Source organism: Tasmannia lanceolata, unplaced genomic scaffold (assembly GCF_043159265.1).
Source record: "Tasmannia lanceolata isolate RefF3 unplaced genomic scaffold, GAP_Taslan_0.1 ptg000002l, whole genome shotgun sequence".
NCBI classification, from domain to species: domain Eukaryota; kingdom Viridiplantae; phylum Streptophyta; class Magnoliopsida; order Canellales; family Winteraceae; genus Tasmannia; species Tasmannia lanceolata.
Window position 1 is genome coordinate 35,482,650 of NW_027518679.1, and position 12,814 is coordinate 35,495,463.

Here is a 12,814-nt window from a genome sequence, read left to right on the forward strand (position 1 = left end):
AATCTTGCCCATAATCGTGATGATGAAGTTTTTTGGAGGCGAGGAGGTGACACGTGGCAGGATCACGTGGCCTTACCGTGTATTAATGTCTCTTCTAATCGTGATTAGATTCTTTCGCCGCATGGGTGACATGTGGCGAGATCCAACGGTCCACCGTATTTATGCCCTATCACCATCATCGCCTCATGGAATGTTAGGGCTGGATGTGATGATGCGAAGCAAGATATTATGGAAATTGTAGACTTCCTCAAGAACCCAAGGAAGTATGAGGTATTGGGAGCAAAAATTCCCAAAGGTGCTCTTCTTGTAGGACCTCCGGGAACAGGAAATACTCTTCTTGCAAAAGCAAATGCAGTCGAATCTGGTGTGCCCTTTTTATCTATGTCTGGTTCAGATTTTATTGAAATATTTGTTGGGGTTGGACCATCCAGGGTGAGGAGCTTGTTTTCAGAAGCTAGGCAATGTGCACCGGGTATAATTTTTATTGATGAAATTGATGCAATTGGTCGAGCAAGGAGCTGTGGGGGCTTCACAGAAGCAGACAATGAGCGTGAGAGTACTATTAATCAGTTGCTTGTAGAAATGGACGGATTTGGAACAACTGCTGGAGTTGTTGTACTTGCTGCCACCAATAGGCCTTGTTGAGACCGGGTCGATTTGATCGTCAAATTTCCCTCGATAAACCTGACATCAAAGGTCGTGACCAGATATTCCAGATATATCTCAAAACGCTTAAACTTGATAGTGCACTGTCATTTTACTCCCAGAGACTTGCAGCTCTGACACCTGGATTCAGGGGAGCCGACATTGCAAATATATGTAACGAAGCCGCTTTAATTGCTGCAAGGAATGAGAAAACGGAGGTCATGATGGAGCATTTTGAGGCAGCTTTAGATAGGGTCATTGGTGGTTTGCAGAAGAAAAACAAGGTAACTTATTTCTGGCATTTACATTTTTTCTGATCGTTTTATTCTATTTATTTTCTTTTTCTTGCAGTGTGCCATGTTTTCATCCTATTCTATTCATTTTCATTTATGGATGTCTTATTTTATGGATGTCGTTACATTATTTCATAAGTGCTATGATTTAGAAATCTAATACCTTTATTAAACTTACAAAATGATAAATATTTTGTTGTATAGGTGTTGAGGGTTAGAGAGAAGAGGAGAATGAGAGAGAGTAGAATAATTTGGAGACTAGCTCCCCCTCACTTAATCATTTATATAAAGAGGATAAGTAAAAAAGACCAAAGTGCCCTTTTGGACGTATACACACCTAACAATAGGTAAGCAATCACTATGCATAGATGATTTTGTATGTGATTGATGGTATCAGATACGATCAATTACTTTTTTGGTGTCAATTCCAATAAAGACACTGTTGGGTGTCTCCCTTTCACTCTGTTTTGAACTTTGGATGTTGGAAATGAGTAGGGCTGTGCAATCGGTTATAACCGAACCGATTTAGCCGAACCAAGGTAACCGAATACATTTCGATTAGCTAAATTATGAAACTAAAACCGAAACCGAATTGGATACAAACCGAACCGAACCGAACCGAAACCGAATATTGATTTTGGTTGTTCGGTTTTTTCGGTTAAAACCGAATAATCACAATAAATAGAAGAACAACTTCAAATATTTTAAGACCGAAGAAAAACCGCACAAAATAAACAGGAATATATTCATACCATTTTTGAAAAAAAAAAGAAACTGAAATCAGATTCATACCATTATCTTTCTTGAACCAAGAAGAACTTGGAACTCTTAAAGAAAAGTCACCTTCTTTTATTCTTCTTTTTTACTAATCAAAAGGGATTTTGACAAAACCCCTGGTTAGAAAGTTCACCGGTGATGGGGTCACGGTCGCTACTCGCCTGAGTTGGAGAACTTGGAGTGGTGGCTGTGGTCTCAGTCATCAGTGATGGGGTCGCCGGTTGCGGCTGCAATTGCCGGAGTTGGAGAGGCGGCAAAACCCAAAACCAAACCCTAAGAAATTCTGAGATGGTGAGATGCCGACTTGCCGTTGCAGCGGTGACAAACCCTAACTCAATAAGTCCCAAACTCAGTCAGTGTGAAGATGAAAGAAACTTGAAAGTATGAAACCCTAGAAAGGAAAAAGCCAAACCCAGCAGGATGTTCCACGTTCCTTTTTTTCCTTTCGCCCACTGCACATAAAGCGACTTTCTCTGTCTCCCACTACTACCACAAGTCCAATCCCAATAAATCTCGACGACTCGAGATGACTTTAGCTTAATCATTATGTTTTTAAGTGTTTCTTTTACTAGGCACAACCACTTAAGCCTAAGCCTTGAGTCATTGAATAAGGTTGGGACTGTCGAGGTAAAAAATGGGGGTTAATGATTTTCCTTTAAAAACATATTTTAATACAAATTAAAATGCAAATTCGGTTAGTTCGGTTAACCATATTCCTTACTTTTAAAACTGACACCGAAACTGAAAACCGAACATTTTTGAATTTTAAACTTGTAACCGAACCGATGTTAGAGGTAACCGAACCGAAACCGAAAACTCTAATTGGTTCAGTCAGTTAATTCGGTGTTAACTGAATAGTGCACCTATCTAGAAATGAGGATAAGGTAGAGAGAGGAAGAAGAGGAATGGCGAGGATGCAGAGCCTTCACTAGGGAGCTCCCATGTTTTGTGATGTATATATAAGCCCAAGTTAGGGCAACAAGGTACAGAAACTACAATACCCCTTACAATACAAGTAATGACTAAACTACCCTCACACACTCTTCAATACTCCCGTTCAAGTTGGAGTGTATATACTGTAGAACTCCAGTTTGCTACAAAGAAAACTACTACAAATGACTAAAATACCCCTACAATAAAAAAGCAACAATCTCATACACAACCAACTTGGTATAACACTCTCCCTCAAGCTGGTGAGGTGAACGCATAATGAAAAACATAATAAAAATAGTTACAGCCACAGTGAGTGCTACAACGAGTTCAACGGTCATCAGAAAAGAACAGCTCCCCCTAGATCTGCACTATGGCAATAGTGATCACAACAGAGCCTCCCCCAGTATCAGAGCACGGCTAACAATCTACATACCCATGATCGAATGGGGATGCCTCGGCGGGGACAACAACGACCCTTGAATAAAATAAGCACGCCCAAGGCGCGCACTACGGACAACGACGAAGTAGCACTAGCAAAGACATCAGTTGAGTAGCACAACACTAATAGAGGAGGGGGGTGAATATGATGTTTATAAAACTTTTACCTTTTGAAAACTTTTACTAATTTCACCCTAGTTTTATCCTTTGGTTAATTAAGTTGAATTAGTTAAGCTTAACCAATTTTCACAAATGTATATAAGCTTAAAAACCCTTGTTTAAATAACCAACTTAATTAGGAGATTCAGTGGGCTAATTAGCAATGTAAAGATATTCACGTTGGATGGTAATGCTAACTCACTCAATTCTAAATAATAAGACAAGCACAAATAAGAGAGTGATAGAGGGAGTGAGAAATCAAGAAATACCAACGCAAGCGACACAAGGATTTATAGTGGTTCGGCCAACGGCCTACTCCACTCTACTCAAGGTCGCATTTGAGGATTTCCACTATTGAAACCTCCACGACGCCCGGCTCCAAGGCTTTTACACTCCAAGGGAATTAAATGAGGATGCCCTTCCACCTCTACAATGACTCTCCTTCTCCGCCGAGTTCTAAGCGCTTCACCCAAGTGAATTAAAAACAACGGATGCCCTTGCCACCGATCGAATAAAGAAGAAGAAGAAGTATTAGCCTCTTACTAGGCTTGATTACAAGTTGTAGCTCCAAGGATGCTCTCAAAGATAAACAAGTTTAAACCTAACCAATCTCAATTGGATTTTCTCAAAGTCAAGGTACAATGAAGGATTGGTGAGAGATTAACCCAAAAATGATTCACAAATGGATTTCTAGGGTTTATTAGAGTTGGACAATGTTCCTCATGTGTTTTGGACCCTTGAATGGGTATATATAAAGTTCCAACTCCATGTGACCGTTTGGGGGGTAAAACAGTCAAACTGGGTCAAAAATTCAACTAGCCGTTGCACTACAACGGCTATATTTTTTTGAAGAAAAACATTTCTCGGAGTTCCGAGAAATTTCTCGGAGTTCCGAGAAATTTCTCGGAGTTCCGAGCAAATTCTCGGAGTTCCGAGAAGAGACTGGATTTCCAGCAAACACTGTTTCATTTGAAAAATTCATATCTCCCTCATTTCTCTTCGGATTTCGATGTTCTTATACTCTACGGATATGAGAAAAATGAGAGCTATCTGTTAAAATTATTTTCAAAAATATTTGAAAATGTTTTAATTAAGTTTTGATAGGATTTAGTTGCTGGTCCAGGTTGTTGCTTCAGAACTCTGTTTTATTCATTCTTGTGTTGAATGCCATATGGGTCCCAACATGTTGGTACACCACCATGGCCATTCACTTATCCATTTAAGTCCCTAAAGGGTGTGTTAGTCTCTTTGAAAAATATATTTTTAGGGGTTTAAAAAATGTGCCTTGATAAGAAAATATGCAAGAGAGATAGGAATACATTCTACCCTTTCTATCACTCTCTTGAACTCTTCTTTTGAGCTGGGATCTTCTATGGTTGAGCTTCCATGCTTGACATCTTCAAGTTGTGGTACAAGCTCCTTGGTCCTTTGCATTAGGTTCTTGATCCTCCAGCTTTGGCCTTCATGAACTTCTCTGTATGTTCAATGCTTGATATGGATGATGTTGAGCTTCTCCTTGGTGGATCCTCCAAGGTGTGATTTGTCCAAGAATGCTCTAGCTCATTTGTCCATTGGTTGGTTCATCTTCAAGCATAGGCCAACAAGGTGTGTGCTAGTATGATTTAACTTGTGTAGGACCTGTCTAAAGCACAACACTCAAGGCAGATGATTAGTCCATAAACGACTAATCAATTTGCATTTGTTAATCATCAAAACAAGGTGATTGAATGAACCCATGGGGAACCCTTGGGCTTACAATCTTCCCCTTTTTTATGATGACAAACCAAATTGATTAGATAGGTGGGAGGAACCTCTTATGAGGATTAGATAGACAATTTAATCATTACTACTCCCCCTCATCATATGCATGATTTATATTTAACAAGTTATAATAAAAGAATGCATATGATAATGGATCTAATCAATTATACAAATTCTCCCCCTTTTGGCATTAGCAAAAAGGAAGGATTAAGCGTTTAAGCACAATTACATAAAGCATAAAAGATATTCAATGAGAATATGATGCTCCCCCTAACAACTTATCATGAGTTACCAATTAAAATCAAAGTATAATCCAAAGTATATTGGCATGATAAGAGCATATCAACATAGGAAACGAATCGACTAAGATAAATCAAGCCTATGTTAGAAAAACAAAGAAACATTCTAATTTTAGTACACATTCTTAGGGTATATCTTAGTATATATATAAATCCAATATAATTCTACCCTATGACCTGTAATATAATAATAGATTAGCAAGTTAAAGCTTATATTTTACTTATCATGAAAGAAAACAAGCAAGTTTAAAGTTTAGCATGATAAGCCCCCCCTTTCTTTTCTTTTTTTTTAAAATCTAATGATATGCAATTTTTAGCATAATTAGTAGGAAAATGCTTGAATGGATAGTGTAAGCATCTTACAATGATCCATATAAACATAAAGATAGCAACAATTAGCTCTCCCCCTTAGTATTTGTCATTGGCCTTAGATAAACCTAAGATTTAAGGCATGACATGACATAATAGGCCAAAGATATGACAATGGAATACTTGGCCACCAAAACTTATTCTTGGAACAGATGATATCATATTAGACCATCCAAGATAAGTCAAAAAGCCTAGAAGAATATGTCACTAAGACCTAGGCTATGGGCTTCTTGTCTTAAACTCTAAAACACAAATAAAAGCACAAGACAAGCCCGAACACCTCATATGGAGCAATCATGCTCCAAATGAGTGAACTTATCATATGTGAGGTGATAACCACATTAGGAATCATATGATAAGTAACTAAGGACAGTTTTACCTTTAAGCTCCTCCTTTGAAAATGAATCATGCAATGCATGAATCCAAAGGGATGTCCTTGCATAGACTCCAAAGATTTTTGGATATATTTTTCAAAAGATGACATGTTAGACTCAACCCTTGGGCTACAATGACACTTACTCTCCAAGTGTCGGTTTATCATGATAAAATGATAGCCATAGTTTAGCTCATCATGATAAACATGCATAGCACAAAAGATTTTTAATCTTTGGCTCATGCTCCCCCTAAATGTGATATCACATTTTCAAATTCACACTTTACTTCCCTAAGTATGTAACATACATAACTAGTTAGGGAGATCACATATAAATGTATACCTATTCATGTTTGAGATGTTGGCACAAGGCCAATTTGTTAGATATTTTAATTAAGGTGAATGTACCATCTCCCTCTTAGAATCTAAGAAGGCTAAGGGCACCAATTGAGTGACTTTTAAGATTAAGGTTTAACATCTCATACGTGTAGATATTATCAAACAAGGGGTGATAACTATAGAATATATATATACCAATTTGAGTTCAATTCTATAGGACTAAGACATAGTGAGAATGGTTAATAAAAAATAATGCCTTAGAGCGACATCCATGATTCATGAAGGTGAGAGTCTACCTTATGAGAAAGATATGATCATCAAGATTTTCATGGATAATCTACCATGTTTGGACACAAAGGGCATGACACATAATGTGCATGGTCCAAACATTACATCTACATCCACAACCACATGTAAAATGACAAGGCATTAGGCACAAGGTGCATAAGCCCTATTGAAAAACCAAAAATGTGTGGTAGACACATGTTCCCATCACAATCTAATGTATACAACCACCTTAGTGAATTTTAATTTTACTCATGATTCTACATTCCTATGATATTTTCATTTCAAGTCATACATTGAATCTAGATTCATGTTTCAACTTCCCTACATATTATATCATTTTGTGTTTCTAGGGAAAGATTCAAGGAAAATAGAGTTTAAAGAATAATATTTTGGCATATTCACAACTTTCACCCAAAAACTATTTGATTGCCAAAAAATTTCAATTTAAGTTCAAGTCTTTAAACCTATGGGTTTCTTTTCTTTTGGTTTTTCTAAAATGATGTGATCAATTAACCTAACTCCTAGTAACTACCAAAACAGGTTCAAATTTTAAAGAAGTACTTGAAGCTTTAATTTGAACACATGGGCAAGAGATGTTGTTGTATATTCTATAAGGATCAATTTATGGTTTTCGCATTGAATGCTCTATTGTGGTTGTCATGTGGATGAATGACATATTCTAAGTGCGATAAGATTTAAGTCATAGTGTGTGCACTTAGCAAAAATACATATAGATACATACAAGTCAAACAATATAAGTATATTGTATCTATAGGTTGTTTCGTCACAAATGATGTGATCATGAAGCACATATCAACTAGCTATCAAAAATAAAATATCTAGGGAACCTTTTCCAATAGATATAACATTTTAATGCAAGATATCAAAGCCTTGGAAAAACTAAGTTTCAAGCATAAAGACTTTGAATTATAACAAAATGATTTCTCATTAAAGCATAAACATGGATACATGTGAATCAAACAAGAATAGCATATGGTATCCAAAGAACATTTTAAAATGATCTAACATTTAAGCACATCCCCTAATCTACTAATCATATGATGTGATTTAAGTAGGGAATTTTGGAACCCAAACCATGTTGGTTCGAATCAAGTTTGTTCTAGTTGATGTATATTTTCTAACCCAAACAAACTTATTATTTGTTACAAATCTAAACATGCATTTAGATTTGTAATGTCCAAATCTACTACAAAAATCACAAGACATATATGAGTAGGTAGATGGACGGGATGGACATGATGATCTACAAGAATGGTCATGATGGCAATTATGTTTACACTTACTTGTAGTTTGTAATTTTCCAACTCAAGTTTCTCATTCTTGATTTTCAAATCATTGATTTCCATTTTGAAGTTATTTGTTTCAAGAGATGAGAAATTCTTGATTTTTTCTTCTTCTTCTTTAAGGAGTTCATTTTCTTCTCTTAGTGATGTAATAGTTTCACTTAGTTCGATAAAATTATTTTTAAACATTTCATTTTCTTCACTAAGATGCGCATGGTCTATTTCTAGTGACCTAAACTCCTTGTGAATACTAGCTAAATTATTTTTCAAGTTTGAATTCTTAGCTAGTTGATCCTCAAGTTTCTTATTCAAATCTTGAAAAGCACAATGTAGTTCTTCAAATGTGAAATCAATATTTTTCAAAGCATTTTCATTAGATTTCTCAATTATTCCAATTAAGCATAGGATTTCACTTTGACAAGATTTTTCAAGTTTGTTTAAAATCTCTTTAGCATTAGTACATGAGGATACTTTCTCCTAAATGTGTGGTGGTAATGCACAACATGTTGCAATTAGGGCTTTTGTATTTAGTAAAGATAATTTTTTATTATATTCATTTAATCCTTTAGATTTAGCATTTAAAATAAATCCATTTTCAATTATCTTTACCATATCTTTATCTAGACCTTTTAAGTATGTCTTCATATGGATCAACCATGATCCATAATCCGAATCATCTAAAATAGGTAGTCTAGATCCCATCTTTTAAGTTGCCAAAAAATTTGATCTTTTAAATATTAACCGGTTAGGGTCTTAATCAAGAGCCCAAGCTCTGATACCAATTGAAATCCAAGTAGAGACTTGGTTTGGCAACCTAGAGGGGGGTTGAATAGGATGTTTATAAAACTTTTACCTTTTGAAAACTTTTACTAATTTTACCCTAGTTTTATCCTTTGGTTAATTAAGTTGAATTAGTTAAGCTTAACCAATTTCCACAAATGTATATAAGCTTAAAAACCCTTGTTTAAATAACCAACTTAATTAGGAGATTTAGTGGGCTAATTAGCAATGTAAAGATATTCACTTTGGATGGTAATGCTAACTCACTCAATTCTAAATAATAAGACAAGCACAAATAAGAGAGTGATAGAGGGAGTGAGAAATCGAAAAATACCAACGCAGGCGACACAAGAATTTATAGTGGTTCGGCCAATGGCCTATTCCACTCTACTCAAGGTCGCACTTGAGGATTTCCACTATTGAGACCTCCATGATGCCCGGCTCCAAGGCTTTTACACTCCAAGGGAATTAAATGAGGATGCCCTTCCACCTTTACATTGACTCTCCTTCTCCGCCGAGTTTTAAGCGCTTCACCCAAGGGAATTAAAAACAACGGATGCCCTTGCCACCGATCGAATAAAGAAGAAGAAGAAGTATTAGCCTCTTATTAGGCTTGATTACAAGTTTTAGCTCCAAGGATGCTCTCAAAGATAAACAAGTTTAAACCTAACCAATTTCAATTGGATTTTCTCAAAGTCACGGCACAATGAAGGATTGGTGAGAGATTAACCCAAAAATGATTCACAAATGGATTTCTAGGGTTTATTAGAGTTGGACAATGTTCCTCATGTGTTTTGGACCCTTGAATGGGTATATATAAAGTCCCAACTCTATGTGACCGTTTGGGGGGTAAAACAGTCAAAACTGGGTCAAAAATTCAACTAGCCGTTGCACTACAACGGCTATATTTTTTTGAAGAAAAACATTTCTCGGAGTTCCAAGCAAATTCTCGGAGTTCCGAGAATTCAAACAGAGCTTTTAATTTTAGAATCTGGACCATTTCTCAGAGCTCCGAGAATGTTCTCGGAGTTCCGAGACTGGATTTCCAGCAAACACTGTTTCATTTGAAAAATTCATATCTCCCTCATTTCTTTTCGGATTTTGATGTTCTTATACTCTACGGATATAAGAAAAATGAGAGCTATCTGTTAAAATTATTTTCAAAAATATTTGAAAATATTTTATATAAGTTTTGATAGGATTTAGTTGCTGGTCCAGGTTGTTGCTTCGGAACTCTGTTTTGTTCATTCTTGTGTTGAATGCCATATGGGTCCCAACATGTTGGTACACCACCATGGCCATTCACTTATCCATTTAAGTCCCTAAAGGGTGTGTTAGTCTCTTTGAAAAATATATTTTTAGGGGTTTAAACAATGTGCCTTGACAAGAAAATATGCAAGAGAGATAGGAATACATTCTATCCTTTCTATCACTCTCTTGAACTCTTCTTTTGAGCTGGGATCTTCTATGGTTGAGCTTCCATGATTGACATCTTCAAGTTGTGGTACAAGCTCCTTGGTCCTTTGCATTAGGTTCTTGATCCTCCAGCTTTGGCCTTCATGAACTTCTCTGTATGTTCAATGCTTGATATGGATGATGTTGAGCTTCTCCTTGGTGGATCCTCCAAGGTGTGATTTGTCCAAGAATGCTCTAGCTCATTTGTCCATTGGTTGGTTCATCTTCAAGCATAGGCCAACAAGGTGTGTGCTAGTATGATTTGACTTGTGTAGGACCTGTCTAAAGCACAACACTCAAGGCAGATGATTAGTCCATAAACGACTAATCAAGTTGCGTTTGTTAATCATCAAAACAAGGTGATTGAATGAACCCATGGGGAACCCTTGGGCTTACAGGAACACTTTCCTATATATATATATATATATATGAGAATAGTGTTTCTGAGCCTGGGCTCAGATAGCTTATCTGAGCTCGAGCATCAAAAAACTCTTGTGAGCCCATGTTTTTGGGGGGATCCAAAGCATTCGTTTAAAAGGCCCTATCATGGATAGGGTGTGTACAAAAAATAAGGTCCATAGGATCATCATAAGCCTTGCATTTGTGGGGGAAAAAATGGACAGATACTGTTTCTCTACAAATCTGCCCATTTTCCCTCCACAAATGGAAGGGTGATGATCCAATGGAGCTGATTTTTTGTGGTCACCCTATCCAGGATAGGGGCCTCCAAATGAATGCTTTGGATCCCCCAACAATGTGGGCCCACACCTGATTCTGAGCTCGAGCTCAGATAAGCTTATCTGAGCTCTAGCTCAGAAATGCTATTCTTATATATATATATATATATATATGAGAAAAGAGTTGTTGCGCTCGAGCGTAGCTGAGCTTAGCTGCGCTTGAGCACAGAAACAGGGGGGTGGGGACATTAGGGGGGTGATCCTAACCATTCATTTGTAAGGCCCTATCATGGATGGGGGGTCTACCAAAAATCAACTCCATTGGATCACCAATGGGTGTCCATTTGTGGGGCCAAAAATGGACAGATACTGTTTGTCCACAAATCTGTCCATTTTTTGTCCCACAAATGGACACCCTAAGGTGATCCAATGGAGCTGATTTTTTGTGGACACCCTACCCATAAAAGGGCCCATCAAATGAAAGCTTTGGATCCCACCCAAAATGTTGCCCACCCTGTTTCTGTGCTCGAGCGCAGCTAAGCTTAGCTGTGCTCGAGCGGAGCAACTCTCTCTCTCTCTCTCTCTCTCTCTATATATATATATATATATACACACACACACACTATACGAACATAAGAATGGAAGAAATTGATCCATGTAGACGAACCCAAGTTACCCAACTAGTGTCAGGATTAGACTTGGTCAATTTGAGCAGAGTAGATTCTTTCACCTTCTTCATGAAAATTTCTTAAAGGATTCACTAGCCGACCCCAACTAGTTTGGGACAAAGGCTTAGTTGAGTTGAGTTGAGATCAAATGCTTCTTCATGGTTCAATGTTCTTAGATATGCAGTTTCACTTAGTCTTACCTGAGCATGTTGTCCGATGATCAATTATCTCCCTTATTGCACAGTTCTTTGAATTAATTTTCCCTGTCAATAGCTTGATAAGATTTAGAATAGTTGGAAATTGAAATGATTTTGTTGTCCAGGTGTTTTTCAAAGATTTGGCTGGTTGTGATGAAGTTGGAATGCTTTTTTCTTGTCCACGTATTTTTTAAAAATGAAGTTGGAAATTGAAATGCTTTTGTTGTCCAGGTATTTTTTAAAGATGTGGCTGGATGTGATGAAGCGAAGCAAGAAATCATGGAATTTGTACACTTCCTCAAGAACCCAAGTAAGTATGAGGAGTTGGGAGCAAAAATTCCCAAAGGTGCTCTTCTTGTAGGACCCCCGGGAACAGGAAAGACACTTCTTGCAAAAGCATCTGCAGGCGAATCTGGTGTGCCCTTTTTATCTATTTATGGTTCAGATTTTGTGGAAATGTTTGTTGGGGTTGGAGGATCCACGGTGAGGAGCTTATATTTAGAAGCCAGACAATGTGCACGTAGTATAATTTTTATTGATGCAATTGGTCGAGCAAGGGGCCGTGGGGACATCACAGGAGCACACAATGCGCCTGAGAGTACTCTTAATCAGTTCCATGTACAAATGGATGGATTTGGAACAACTGCTAGAGTTGTTGTACTTGCTGCCACCAATAGTCCCGACATTTTGGACAAGGCCTTGTTGAGACCAGGTCGATTTGATCGTCAAATTTCCATTGATAAACCTGACATCAAAGGTCGTGACCAGATATTCCAGATTTATCTCAAAACTCTTAAACTTGATAGTGCACCGTCATTTTACTCCCAGAGACTTGCAGCTCTGACACCTTGATTCGGTGGAGCCGACATTGCAAATGTTTGTAATGAAGCTGCCTTAATTGCTGCAAGGAATGAGGAAACGAAGGTCATGATTGAACATTTTACAGCGGCTATAGATAGGGTCATTGGTGGTTTGGAGAAGAAAAATAAGGTAACTTATTTTCGGTGTCAACATTTTTTCTGATCTGGTTATTATTTTTATTTTCTTTTCCTTGCATTG

General features: G+C 37.3%; 1 pseudogene; it reads left to right on the forward strand.

Moving 5' to 3' along the window:
* Positions 1–228: 228 nt before the first annotated feature.
* Positions 229–12,814, forward strand: part of LOC143891115 (ATP-dependent zinc metalloprotease FTSH 8, mitochondrial-like) — a 36,214-nt pseudogene continuing 23,628 nt past the window's right edge.